This window comes from Canis aureus, chromosome 2 (assembly GCF_053574225.1).
Source record: "Canis aureus isolate CA01 chromosome 2, VMU_Caureus_v.1.0, whole genome shotgun sequence".
Classification (NCBI taxonomy): Eukaryota; Metazoa; Chordata; class Mammalia; order Carnivora; family Canidae; genus Canis; species Canis aureus.
In genome coordinates, this window is record NC_135612.1 from 78705223 (window position 1) to 78719936 (window position 14714).

At 33.3% G+C, this 14714-nt stretch overlaps 1 long non-coding RNA gene across 1 annotated transcript in view; it reads left to right on the plus strand.

Moving 5' to 3' along the window:
• The window catches only part of LOC144302627 (uncharacterized), a 61491-nt gene extending 59661 nt beyond the window's left edge, over positions 1–1830 (plus strand). The window contains exon 4 of the long non-coding RNA XR_013369580.1: positions 1371–1830. This is a non-coding gene — a long non-coding RNA (uncharacterized LOC144302627). The remainder of the gene's footprint in view (positions 1–1370) is intronic.
• Positions 1831–14714: the final 12884 nt, after the last annotated feature.

Below are 14714 nucleotides of genomic sequence, written 5' to 3' on the forward strand. Positions count from 1 at the left end.
ATATTTTCATAAACATTAGGAAATATCACCAAAAGCACAAAATTGTGAGCCAGATGGCTCTAGACCTGTCAGTTCCTCTGGTCACTAGTTGCATTACAGCTTTTGAGTTTTTGTATTCTCACTTCTAAACTAAATAATTATGCTTCCCTTAAATAACTAAATTCAATTTAAATACTGAGATAATATCTGCAAAATTCATAATAGAGTTCCTAGCACATACTATGTACCTGACAAATACCATTTTCCTTGCCAATAATAAGCAATCTTGTTTTTTGCAATCACTCTTTGCAGAGGAAAAACTTACCAAAAAGTTAAATTTAAATTCATCAGAATTTTTAAAATGACTTTTCCACATACTGCAGTAGATTAAAAATCTTATATTTCACTTCTTTCTTTGTAATTTTAGAGCTCATATTTTTATTAAAATAATCGTTGCTAACTTAATTCTTTAGCTTGTATTTAATTTTGCAATAGTAGATGGGTGGAAATTTCCCTTCCTGATCTGAATTAAAAAACAAGAACAAAAACAAATATTCTGACATTATTGGAAGAGGAAATGTCTTTAGAATGCAAAAGCAACACTGAGCTTCCAGTGAACATATACTGTGTATATGTTCATAAGATTTTTATTGCCCCAGACTTATAAGGTTGGTCTGATTTTTGTCAGAAGAACTCTACTCAATTGAGAAATGTTAGATTTATAGCACACACTCAAAACCATAATTAATTATCTCCCCATCTCCTGCCATACTGGAATCCATCTGACTTTCATTAAAGTTTGGATAGCAAGTCATCAGCTACAGAAACATTATTTCCTACAAAAAAAAAATCCTTTTATTTATTTAAATATCTGAGCACAAGAATAAATTCATTTCATTTCTGTTGTCCTAAATATGAAATGGAGTTTATGAAAATGTAACTCATATTTCCTGATATTAGCTCAGAGAATCTAGTTAACTGAATAGCTATTGCACCCATATTCCCATTTTGATACAATGATTTGAATTTGTTATTTTAGTATTTCATTTTCTATTCTTAATGACTTTAAAGGTAATTTGGAAGACTCCCCATAAATGTGGTAAATGTTATTGCCTGTAGAACCTGTAAGTGTTTACACATTTTGTGTCAACAGGGTTGAACTTTTCTTACATGATAAAAAAGTGACTAATGAAATGCAAGTGGCACTAATGAGTTTAATGACGTTATCTTGCATGCTCTAGCAAAGCCTGAAGCTTGAAAAATATATGACTTTCGAGGTATCCCTTAATTGCTAAAGTTTTAAATCTTGTCATCCTAATTAAATAAAATTAGTTTGGATTTGTGACCAAACGATTTTTTTAAAAAATATTTTATTTATTTATTCATGACAGAGAGAGAAACAGGAAGAGGGAGAAGCAGGCTCCATGCAGGGAGCCCGACGTGGGACTCGATCCTGGATCTCCAAGATCACACCCCCCGGCCAAAGGTGGTGCTACCGCTGGGCCACCCGGGCTGCCTGACAAAACAATTTTGTACAGAAAGTATTTTGTGCTGATATTTTAACTTTCAAAAATAGAATTTGTCAAGATATATCCATTTTTATAATACCACCATTCTATATAAATTCTATACATTACTTCAGCACAGGTCTTCTCCTTAAAGATATTGTCAAAGCAACCTTAAAGGGCTTGCAAATTCAACTTTAAAAAAAACATCCAAACTTTAGGATTAAGTGAAATTAATATATCTGTGAGAATATTAAGCTATTAGCTCACACATAGGCTTATGTAAGATGCTATTTAAGACAGATTTATTGTCTTAAAATTATTATATATCTCATGGTGTGTAGGGTCAAAATTTTTAAATACTCTATATTCTAGTGTTCTACATCAATAAAAGATGTGTAGATAATAATTTAATCTGAAATTCTTTAGAAGTTTTAAGATACAATACTGCAGATAGTGCTAAAGCTAAAACTATCTCCCAAAGCTTACACTCTAAATTATTAAAAGTGAGACATATTTTACTCACGTTTATAAAAAATGTTACTGATCAATTCATATAGTATGTGAACTGAATAAAAAGAGACGCAAGTTTAAAGAATAAGCCTTCATGGGTAGAGTTTTCCATGATGGCAGTGGATGTTTCCACTGCCAATTTATTCTGGAAACCAGTCTGGAAAAGGGAATGCAGCCATAGGAGTCAATCATTAAGGTAGAGGGAAGGAATAAAGTTGAGGTATCTTGGAGAATATAAGGTTGTCGAGCTCAGAGCACTGCTGCCAGCAAGCAGTGGTAACAAGAGCTCGAGTCCTCGCAGTGTGTTGAACGGAAATGTGCTCAATGGTCAGCTCCATGGCTGTTGTGGCTACACTGAAACTATATCTAGACTTGTGAAAACACATTAGTACTTGTAGACTATTTTATTGTCTTCCATTAATCTCTGAACGTAGAGTTTATTATTTTTATTTCATTACAAGCCTTTTTAAAGTTGTACTAAGGGAAATTGAAGTACAAATCCTGCATGATGTCTTTGTAGGGGGTGTCGTCAGAGGAGATGCAGGATTCGTTACATGAGTCTAGAATAGAAGTAACAGCATCAGAAGACTTGTAGAGATGGCTGTGTTCAGTGGAGTAATGCTCTCACGTAGGTATGGGGAAGAGAATATCTGCCCCAATGGCTTGAGCAGGAATGGATGGAAGGCTCTGTGGCTTGAAAAACACCCTGCATAGTGAAATGGGATATTTCAAAGGGAGTGTTGTTTACTTGTGTTAAGATAATAATCCTTATCATATGTACATATTGATTACATTCTACTGATTGTATTGCATATGAATTGAAATCTGATCTCTATTTGAAGTCTGTATTGTAGTCATAGGATCCTGGAACTCTATACACATATTATGTAAAATTAGAAGTGTTCTGTTTGTTTACAGTACAAAAACTTCACTCTTTCAAAGTCTATTAGTGAAATTTGTAGATTTTTTTTTTTTTCAAAGGTGTTTGTTTTCACCTTAATAATGTCAGGTTTCAGTTTTTCTCATTCTGGTTCATTTGCATATGGAGAATCCAGCTCCTTCCACATATGTTTTTCTCTATTTTTTTTTCATTTTCACATCAAATGAACTAAGCCCAAAATATTCTAAATTTTTGATAGGGCTTAATTATCTATCAGATTTAGCATATACTACATTCTTTGGGTACAATAATAAAAGAGTACTATATAGAAAAATATTGTTTTCAGCATGCTTGAGTGGCTGAGTCTGCTAAGCATCTGCCTTTGGGTCAGGTCATGGTCCCAGGGTCTTGGGATTGAGCTCACTTTGGGGACTCCCTGCGTGTGAGGAGCTGGCTTCTCTCTCTTTAACCCTCTTGCTCTCTCTTGCTATCCCCCTCTGTCTCTCTTTCAAATAAATGAATAAAATGTATAAATAAATAAATAAATAAATAAATAAATAAATAATAGTAGTTTTCTTCCAGTTCTGTGTTAAATAACAGTGGTGAGAGTGTACATCCATATCCTGTTCCTGAGCTTAGGAGAAAGCTCTCAATTTTTCCCCAATGAGAATTATATTAGCTGTGGCTCTTTCGTATATGGCCTTTACGATGTTGAGATATGTTTTCTATCCCTACTTTCTTGAGGGTTTTTATCAAGAAAAGATGCTATATTTTGCCAAACACATTTTTTTTTTTTTTTTTTGCCAAACACATTTTTTTTGCATCTATTGAGAGGATCATATGGCTCTCATCCTTTTTTTTTTTTTTTTTTAATGTGGTATATCATGTTGATTGATTTGTGGATATTGAACCACCCCTGAAGCCCAGGAATAAATCCCACTTGGTTGTGGTGAATTATCCTTTTAATGTGCTGTTGGATTAGATTAGCTAGTATCTTATTGAGAATTTTTGCATATATGTTCATCACCAATATTGGTCTGTAATTCTCCTTTTTAGTGAGGTCTTTGTCTGATTTTGGACCAAGGTAATGTTGGCCTCATTAAATAGGTTTTGAAGTTCTCCTTCCATTTCTATTTTTTGGAACAGTTTCAGAAGAATAGTTATTAATTCTTCTTTAAATGTTTGGTAGTGTACCCCTGGGAAACCATCTGGCCCTGTCCTCTTCTTGAGAGATTTTTGATTACTGATTCAATATTTTGCTGGTTATGGGTCTGTTCAAATTTTCTGTTTCTTCCTCTTTCAGTTTTGGTAGTCTACATATTTATAGGAATTTATCCATTTCTTCCAGATTGCCCAATTTGTTGACGCATAATTACTCGTGATATTCTCATAATTGTTTATGTTTCTGTGGTGTTGGTTGTGATTCGCTTCACTCATGAATTTATTTATTTGGGTCCTTCCCTTTTTCTTTTTAATAAGCCTGGTTAAGTGTTATCAATTTTGTTAGTTCTTTCAAAGAACCATCTCCTAGTTTTGTTGATCTGTTCTACTGGTTTTGTCTATTTCTATATCATTTATTTCTGCTCTAATCTTAATTATTTCCCTTCTAGTCCTAGCCTTAGCAATTGGACAATGAAAAGAAATAAAAGGCATTCAAATTGGCAAAGAAAAAGGTCAAACTTTCACTATTCACAGGTGACACAATACTTTATTATTGAGAAAACCTGAAAGACTCCACAAAAAAATTGCTAGAACTGATAGATGAATTCAGAAAGTTCACAGGATATAAAATCAATACAGAAATCCATTGCATTCTATACACCAATAATGAAGCAGCAGAAAGAGAAATCAAAGGATTGATCCCATTTGCAATTGCACCAAGAAACATAAGATACCTAGGAATAAACCTAACCAAAGAGTTAAATTTCTGTATTCTGAAAACTATAGAACACTTATGAGAGAAATTGAAGAGGACACAAAGAAATGGAACAGCATTCTATGCTCATGGATTGGAAGAATAAATTTATTAAAATCTTTATACTATCCAAGCAATCTATATGTTCAAATGTCATCCCTATAAAAATAACACCATCATTTTTCACAAAGCAAGAACAGACAATCCTAAAATTTGTATGGAACCACAAAAGACACCAAATAGTCAAAGAAATCTTGAAAAAGAAAAGCAAAGCTGGAGGCATCACAATTCCAGACTTCTAAGTTCTATTATAAATCTGTAGTGATCAAAGCAGTATGGTACTGGCATAGAAATAGACACATAGATCAATGAAATGGAATAGACAACCCAGAAATGGACCCACAACTAATTTTTGACAAAGAAGGGGAGAATATCCGATAGAAAAAAAGGACAGTCTCTTCAACAAATGGTGTTGGGAGAACCAGACAGCAACATGCAGAAGAATGAAACTGGACTACTTTCTTACACCATACAAGTAAACAAATTCAAATGGATGAAAGGCCTAAATTTTAGACATGAAATCATCAAAATCCTAGAGGATAACACAGGCAGTAACCACTTTGACTTCAGCAGCAGGAACTTCTCACCAGACACACCTCTTGAGGCAAGGGAAACATAAGCAAAATGAACTATTGGGACTTCATAAAATAAAAAGCTTCTTCACGAAGAAAAAAAAAAAAAAAGATCAACAAAACTAAGAGACAACCAACAGAATGGGAGAAGATCTTGCAAAAGACATACTGATAAAAGGTTAGTATCCAAAATCTATAAAGAATTTATAAAACTCAACACCCAAAAACAAATAATCCAGTTAAGAAATAGCCAGAAGACATGAATAGACATTTTTCCAAAGAAAACATCCAGTGGCCTAACAGACACGTGAAAAAATGCTCAACATCACTCATCACTAGGGAAATGCAAATCAAAACCATGATGAGCTATCACCTGACACCTGTCAGAATGGCTAAAATTAACAACTCAGGAAACAACATATGTTGGCAAGGATGCAGAGAACAGGGAAACTTCTTACATTTTTGGTGGGAATTCAAACTACTGTAGGCACTCTGGAAAACAGTGTGGAAGTTTCTCAGAAAGTTAAAAATAGAACTACTCTATGACACAGAAATTGCACTAGTAGGTATTTATGCAAAGGATATAAATATGCTAATTTGAAGGGGTACATGCACCCCAATTTTTATAGCAGCACTATAAACAATAGCCAAAGTATGGAAATAACCCAAATGTCCATTACTAGTGAATGGATAAAGAAGGGGTGGTATATAGTGGAATATTACTCAGCAATCAAAAAGAATGAAATCTTGCCATTTGCAACAATGTGGATGGAACTAGAGTGTATTATGCGAAGCAAAATAAGTGAGTCAGAGAAAGACAAATATCATATGGGTTCACTCAAATGTGGAATTCAAGAAATAAAACAGATGAACCTAGGGGAAGAGAAGGAACAATAAGTAAGATATAAGCAGAGAGAGGCAAACCACAAGAGTCTCTTAACAATAGAGAAAAACTGAATGTTACTGGAGGGGAGGTCGGTGAGGAGATGAGGCAATTGGGTCATGGGTATTAAGGAGAGCACTTGTTGGGATGAGCACTGGGTGTTATATGTAAGTGATGAATCACTAAATTCCACTCCTGAAACCAATACTACACTAAGTGTTAACTAAGTTGATTTTGAATAAAAAAAGAAAAAAAAAAGATGGTTTTCCATTATTTCTTATGTTTACTAGAATGACACTTAAACATTACCCTCCATTATAAGTTTTAGAGTTTGAAAGTAATATAAGTAAATTAACATAGAGGAAATTGACAAGATTTGTAGGACAGTTTAAAATTTTCCTGTATGGGGAATAAGTGAAGGAATCAGACAGTAAACTGATGAGAAGGGAATTCCCAAGGAGTCATAAAGGAATGCACCAGGTAAATAAAAGAATATTTTCCTGAGACACCTGGGTGACTCAGTCAGTTAAGTGTCTACCTTTGGCTCAGGTCAGGATGCCAGGGTCTCCACTCAGGGGAGAGTGCTTCTCCCACTGACCCTCCCCTCCCTCTCTCTCTCTCTCTCTCTCTCTCAAATAAATACATAAAATCTTTTTTAAAAAGCATACTTATGTTTCTGTATTTTCTTCATGGTTCCAATATAACAATATCTATGAGACAAATTATTAAACTTTATTTTGAGAGAGTTTGGCACCTAATTTTCTAATTGCTTCGGGCAGTTTGCACATAAATCTATAGTACTGGAGTTTTGAATTTATTTGTCCTTGTGTATGTATATGACCCATCATAATGAATTATGACCTTATTGAAGTTAGGAACTTCATCGTGCACAGATATCTGAGGGACTCAGTACTAGAGATTGATATGGCATCCTACTCATCTTCCACATCGTCATCATAATCATCAACATCATTATCTTCATCATTATCACAAATGCTAATAAGATGATGGGTTTGATAGTATGGTGAGTATGGTGGTAGTCCTTTACATACAGTGCTTCTGATGCTTATACAACCCTGTAGGGAAATGCCACTATGACTATTTTCCCAATAAAGAAATACAGGTGTTTCTATGCACATTCCCTAAAGCTACAAAACCATAGGTTTGAGTATGGGGCAGTGACAAAGCCCTGGGTAAGTATTCCAACCCAAATTTGGCCTACAAAGCTATAGATATGATGGACAGTAAGGAAGGGTATATATTTTTTAAAATTAATGAGGGAAATACTTAACAAATTACAAATGCCTGTTGTTCCAATTGTGTGCTTTAACCAAATGAGACTCTCACTCAGTGATTAAATTCACTACAATTTCCTTCTTTATGATTTTTCTCAAAGATTTTTGTTAATTTTATTATCCCTTATATGGATCTGTATACCTCATTTCCCTGTATTGTCCTCCTACATGTATTGACGTTGGTGATATGTTCTCCCTTTATATATTACCTCAATATAGATGAACAAATGTAGAATCAATAAATTTATTGATCTAATATTTTCCAACTACTAGAGTTAACTTGTACTTCCTCAAAAGACCCATCTGTATGCAAGAGTAAATATGCAGATTTAGAACACAAGGCATGGCAACAAATAGAGTGCTTTTCCTTGGATCCAAGGATATTTCATGGCACACTTTTCTCTTTGTCTTGTTTTCTCCATTTTAGAATCCAATTTGTGCAGACATTACAAATCTTTGTAATTACAGCTTATATGTGTGTGTGTGTATTACACACATATATATGTAATATATATTACATATGTATACATGTAATGTATTATATATATTATATGTATAATCTGTCTTTCTCCTTTACCTCCTCTCAATGCCTTGACAGATAAGATAATTAAAATACTTTACTTAAAATAACACAGATGGATAACTGAGATTCAGACCCTATTCTCAACGATCCTCAAGGTTCTATGTCCTTTTCTTTACATTGTAGTATGTTGAGAGCTTACAAAAGGACTACAAAAATTGACCATATCATGGTTCTAATTACTGACAGAAAACATTATTTTGTTTAGTTCTAAAATCGTATTAATTTTTACTCAGTTGTTGGTCAAATTCTCAAGAAAATACATAAAATAGTGCTGGGCCTCACCACTGCTTCCTTCAAAACAGCCCCGTGGGGTATGTACTAGCCTCATTTATTCTCCTTTCAAGCCATTATTTTCTCCAACATGTGAAATCTAAGAATTGTTAGCATATTATCAAAATCAACTCGATAAAGAGCTTCTTTCTCTATGTCTCTGTTTTTCAATTCTGTCACTTTTTATAAGACAATTCTTGAAACTATACATTATACAAATAGATTTAAGAGAGTTTTATTTTGTCTTATACATTTAAGATAAACTTCAGAGTTTCATGTGTCTGTAATAAGATTAGAATTTAAAAAAAACAATGACAGACACCTAGTTTATATTCATAGTCATAAAATATTGTTTCTATTTTAATGTGAAGATAATCTCATATGGGATTTGCCTTTTTTAAATACCAGATCCAACTTTTTTCCGCTCTTCAGAAAACACAACATTTATATTTTTTATTTCCTAGGAGAGATATAATGAAAAGTCAAAAAAAATGTGGTCTTATTTGAACAATAAGTACACACTACACCAGCTGGGACCATCTGCAGGGAGACAAAGTGGGTCAGCACATTGCCTCATCAGCACTTCTGTTCTCCAACAAACCCACCTGGCTTGGCGGCCCAGGAAACAGACTACGTGGGTCTTTGGTAACAAATTCCATTACTGGAAAAACAAGGATTCTGAGTCCTGGTTAAGTTTTATTCTCAAATTTAATATTACCACCTTCAGCAAACCTCTTTTAGAGGATTCTTTCACTGAGGAGGTACTTAATCAGGGGACAGTGTTTATAGTGGGAAGAATAATGGTATGTGGACTTAGGCAGGCCTGGTTGTAAATTCTCATTGGTACACTTACCTCCTAGGGTAGCTTCCATATTAATTTATAGCCATTGTCATTTAATAAAATAAAGTATATTTATTGTTGTATAAATACAATACAATATTGTTGTATAAACAATACATTTATATAAACAAAATTTATTGTATAAACAATCAAAATTATAAAATATTTTCTAATCTCTAACCTAATAAAGTAGACAATAAAATATTCACAGAAAAAGAGAAATATCCACATAGAAGTCTGAAATTCAAAGCTTTTTTTTGCTGGAATATACTACTAGACTGACCTTTAAGTATGGCTCTTCATGTTAAGAAGACTAATTCAAGTTCAGTGTCTCATGAAATTAATCAACATATTCATATTCCAGAAAGTTATACTAGGAATGATGTTAGCTGTTCATAATTTTATGAGAATACTTATTACTGCTTCTTAGGAAATCAGTTTTCCATTGAAACAATATCCTGTTTAAATTTTCATGAACAAATTTGTATCTATTGAAATAGTTCCAGTCTTTAAAAAAAGTTATGATTTTTACTTGCAGTTGGATTTGTATTTTGAAAATGCATGCTGATTGATATTATTAAGATTCATCATTCCGGAACTCTTTTCAAAATAAGTATGTTCAACTACAATTCTATATAATTTTTGGCTGGGTAACAAATTTATGTCATTGAATTTTTTTTCCAAATTTATACTATTATGTGCTTGGCTTCATTGCTGACATTTTTGGCAATGGAAATGATTATTCTTCCTTTAGTATTTTATGAAAAAGTGAAAATAATTCTCTTTATTTTTGTGCTCAAAGTGTGATGCAGAGTTATTTCCTAAAAGCACCTGACTTGTTTTTATCTATGGAATAGCTCTAAAAGAAGAATGGAGAATTGAAATAAATATTTTTTGACTAGAATGACAAAGATTACATATACCTGAAATTTCGTATTATTAGAAGCTTTGTTTTTCTGACTCTTTATGAATAATATTAATTACATAATAATGTGTCTTTATAAAATACCTTCTCATTTTTATAGTTTATGTGAAATACAACTCATTTATGTTTAAACCATAAATAAGCCATTACTTATATCCTTGATAGCAGGTCTTTTAATAATTCTTGTTCATCACATTTTACATAGATTTTAAGTTACATAACTTTTTCTAATGTTCTCAATAACTAATAAATGATTCATTTGTTACTTTGTTTAGGATATAATTATGATTCATATATTTACAAGAAATGTACATGATAATGATATAATTTATAAATGCTAGTTATTATTATAATATAATAATATGACCCTGATATTCTAAAGCCTCCACTCCTCTACTAATCGTATGATGGCAAAAAAGCTGACAGATAACAATTGGTCCAGATGGCAATTGGCAAACACAGTCCTTGAAATTCTTCATCATAATTTTGATTGCCATAACTATATGAAAGAATGAGTCATTGTTAGTTCTTTCTTCCCAAATCTGTTTGCCTTGAGCTCTTCTCTTGCTCAAATGTCTTTAATTCAGTGGCTTTTCATATCGATGACATTGGCTTACAAGGTATTCTTTGTTTTTCCTTGAATATTTTATTTATTTATTTGAGAGAGAGAGAGTGAGGTTGAGTGGGGGTGGGGGTGGGGCAGAGGGAGAATCTCAAATAGACTATGCACTGGGCATAAAGCCTGACACAGGGTTCTATCTCATGACCCAAAGATCATGACCTGAACTTGAATCAAGAGTCAGATGCTTAATCAATTGAGCCACCCAGGCGCCAGAGAGATCCTAGCACTTGACCTGGGTATGAGTCTAAAAGGCCAACGCTACCAGATATATATATAAAATTTCCCTCCCTGTGCCACAGAGAATATCTCTGATAAGACAGAGATAATGGAGCTGTAACATCAACTACAAGAAAAAAAAATTAGAGATCCACAATGTAATAAGAGAGGTAAGAAAAAAAGAAATTTGGAAACATTTTGAGCCAACATATACATCTATACAGAATAATGGAGTAGAGATTCAGTAAGATAGACAAGTTGTAGAAATATATTTAAAGCAGAATGGTTAACATGTGTGAACTAAAATCAGATGTGATTTTCCTAAATCTGAAGGCTGCTATAGAGCCTTTGCTGAATTTCAGTTATTCAGCAAATTGTCAATGGTAGACAACTTGGACAGCTCTGTTTGGTGATTGTTGCTTCAGTAAATTAGTATCATTCAACACATGTCCGTATCATCTGGAGGGTCCCAGCTATCATTTCATTTCCAGATACTCTCTTCCTCTACATATTCTTTGGTCCCAGCAATTGAACATTACTATTACACCACATGGAGGCTGCTTTAACTACATTGGCTGCCTAGAATTAGATTATTTTTCCATGTAATCACTTACCTATTGTTATAGATTGTATTATTTTTTCCTCCATTACTGTGCCTTACTGAAATCAGACTCATTTTAACTTGTTTTGGTCATTGAAATAGGAATGGAAATGACAGATATCAGATTTAAAGCTACTGTTGACTTTTATCCCTGGGTTTTCAATCCCCTATGCATTGTACCTGGCAACATTTCAAGTAGAATTTTCTGCTTTAGCCTAGGTCCTGGAACAAAGAATATGTGTGAGCAAAACCTCAGCTTTCCCCTAGTGATGTATGATATGAGCGAATTAAACTGATATGGCCATAATCCACTGATATTCCAGGACTATTTGTTACTGCAATAGAATTTAACCAAAGCTGACTGACACCCATTGCCTCAATTTATTAATCTGGTTCTCACTGGATTTTTATTGCTACAAAGCAACCCACATCACTTAACCCATAATTTTAGCTATACTTAGCTTGTGATTGCTGAGTTTTATGTACTATTCATCTGTCACAACGATGTGATTTGTTTTATATATTTTGAATTATATCTTAAACAGTGTGATATTCCAGAGGTCAAAAAATTACTGCCATATAGAGCTAGGACTTGAACCCAAATCTGGGTAATGCTAACATTACAAGATCTGCTCTATCATACATACAGGAGACATTCAAGTATCTGTTGAATGAAGGAGTTAATGTGAGAATGAGTAATTATATCACTTAGAGGCTGTTGCGCTAGAGATCAGAGAAGAAGAATATATTGCCTACATTCTTAATTATAATTAAGTAGCTCATAAATCTATAAGGGAGAAGACAGAAAACAAATTTGCATTTGCAATACAATTCTAGGAGGATAATGATAGGAATATGAGCAAGGTTCTAAGGGAAAGCTACTCCAATGGCTAGATCACTTCCCACGAAATCTTATTTCCTCAGTCTTCCCAATAATTTCAAGGTATAAGGCATGCAACACTTTTTCTTAGGAATTCAACCTGATAAAAGTTTTGTTTGTAATTTTTTAAAAATGAGTTCAGCTGTAAATATGTTCAAACCTAAATTTAATTTACTAAAAGAAGTCGTGTGAAGTATTTCACTACCTCTCGCCTGCCAGCATCCATCCTTGATGAATAGATTCTGAAGTTTGGCTAATTCAAAATGTTTTATACACTCAATTCATTTCTCCCTGGTAACTTTCAACATCGCCTGAGGAAGACAGGGTGAATTGCTTTGCTCTCTGCTCTGGCAACTGGCATTTTGAGTCAGTTCCTGACGAAGGCTAGCCTCCAAAGTCAGAATCTACTCCAAATAGATGTCAAAATGCTTTGCAAACTGTTGAGTACTATTCTAGGATCACTTTGTATTTTTATTAGTCTTAGTCCGAAAGACCAGAATCATGAACAACTCATAATAGGGCAGAAGGCAGAGTAGAATAAAACAGACTTGTTTCTCCTGCAAGGTCTGACCAGTCCCAGATATTTAGATTCTTAATCTCAGTTTACCTATCATAATTTTAAGGGCAAAATGTGACAAAGACATATTGCTCCTCCATCTTTTTAAGTGCTTTAATGGAATTGTGTAAATGTTAAATAGTATTCTATTGTAGAAGGGTATAAAATTATGCTCTTATTTGCAAAAGAATGAAGTTTTAATAATGCAGTCAATAAAATAATTTATCATGTCCTTAATTTATTTCAGTGAGTGAATGACCACTTTTCCCTTTTAGGACAACTCAAGTAGCAAATAGATGGTGTGCAATGCATTTCATGGATCAAGAGATAGTATGAGTCACATAAGCACTACTGTCAGAAAACCTTCCCTGGAAAGTTAATTTATATTCACTGCACCCATGTTCCTATTGCTTTGAGTTGGAAGTAGACTCTTAACATTTTTTCCTCCAACATATGATACCACCATGAATTCTAAGTTGAAAGTGATTTCTAAGTATGTGCAGACATTTGTTCATGAAAAGGTACACTTGAAAAAAATTAAAATATTGATTCCGTGGTAGAAGTTATTCTATTTCAAGTCAGCGATATATCGGGACCTTATTATATTAGAAGAAAAGGACTCTTTTAAATAGTTCTCTCTTAAAATGATTGATTACATAAATTCAAGTAACTTTTGCAAGTTTGTAAATTACTCCTAGGAAATAAGATATATGCTTTTTTGCAAAGATACTAACTCTTAAAGCCCTTTATTATGCTGCAAAGGATGCTTGCTAACTTGAATACTAATTGCAATGTTTGTACAAGAGCCTGGTCATATTAGTAATCATCTCTCACACTTACACGGCGCTTTATAGTTTAGGAAGATCATATTTATCTCCTATATTACTTCAGTTACCTTTAATTGAAACTTTAGGTACGGATAGATGTTAAAAAATATATTTCAACGTGAAGTCTTCTTGTTTAATGAAGAGAAAACTATTGGTCTGTTCATCTAGTTTCTCTGAGCCTTGACACTCTTAGTTCCTGTTCTATTTTCAGGGGTCTCAGTACATATATTTGGTTTTCCAATACAGAAAAAAATAGAGGAAATAGGAAATAATATTAAAAATATGATACTTTTATTACAGGTTCAATGTTAAGAACTACACAAGAATTAGCAAATTTCATGCACATTAAAAATGCATGAGATACAGCTAGGAGCTGTTATTTATCCACTCAATGAATGAGGACTCTGAAACTAGGAAATCACTAATAATTTGTTCAAAATCTCATAGCTAATGAGAACAGAAATGCAATTGGAATCCCATTCTTCCTATCAGTATATGATTACATTATTACATTCTTCTCTCTAAATTACTAAAAATGAAAAGAAAAGCCTAAAATGAAACAATAATCAAGACAGTCTGAAACCCTGCAGTATGTTTTTTAGAGCCAATTTCTTTTACAATTTCTAAGGAGAACATTAGGCTTTTCCTGACATCAGGATGTTTATCCTGAAGATCATCATTCTTAGTAGTCCATTCTTTTGACTTCTGCATAGTCTAGAATCCATTCCTTATCAAATTTAAATGGCCTTAATGGGTCTATTGTGACAGTGTTACAATCTTAATGGTGTTAG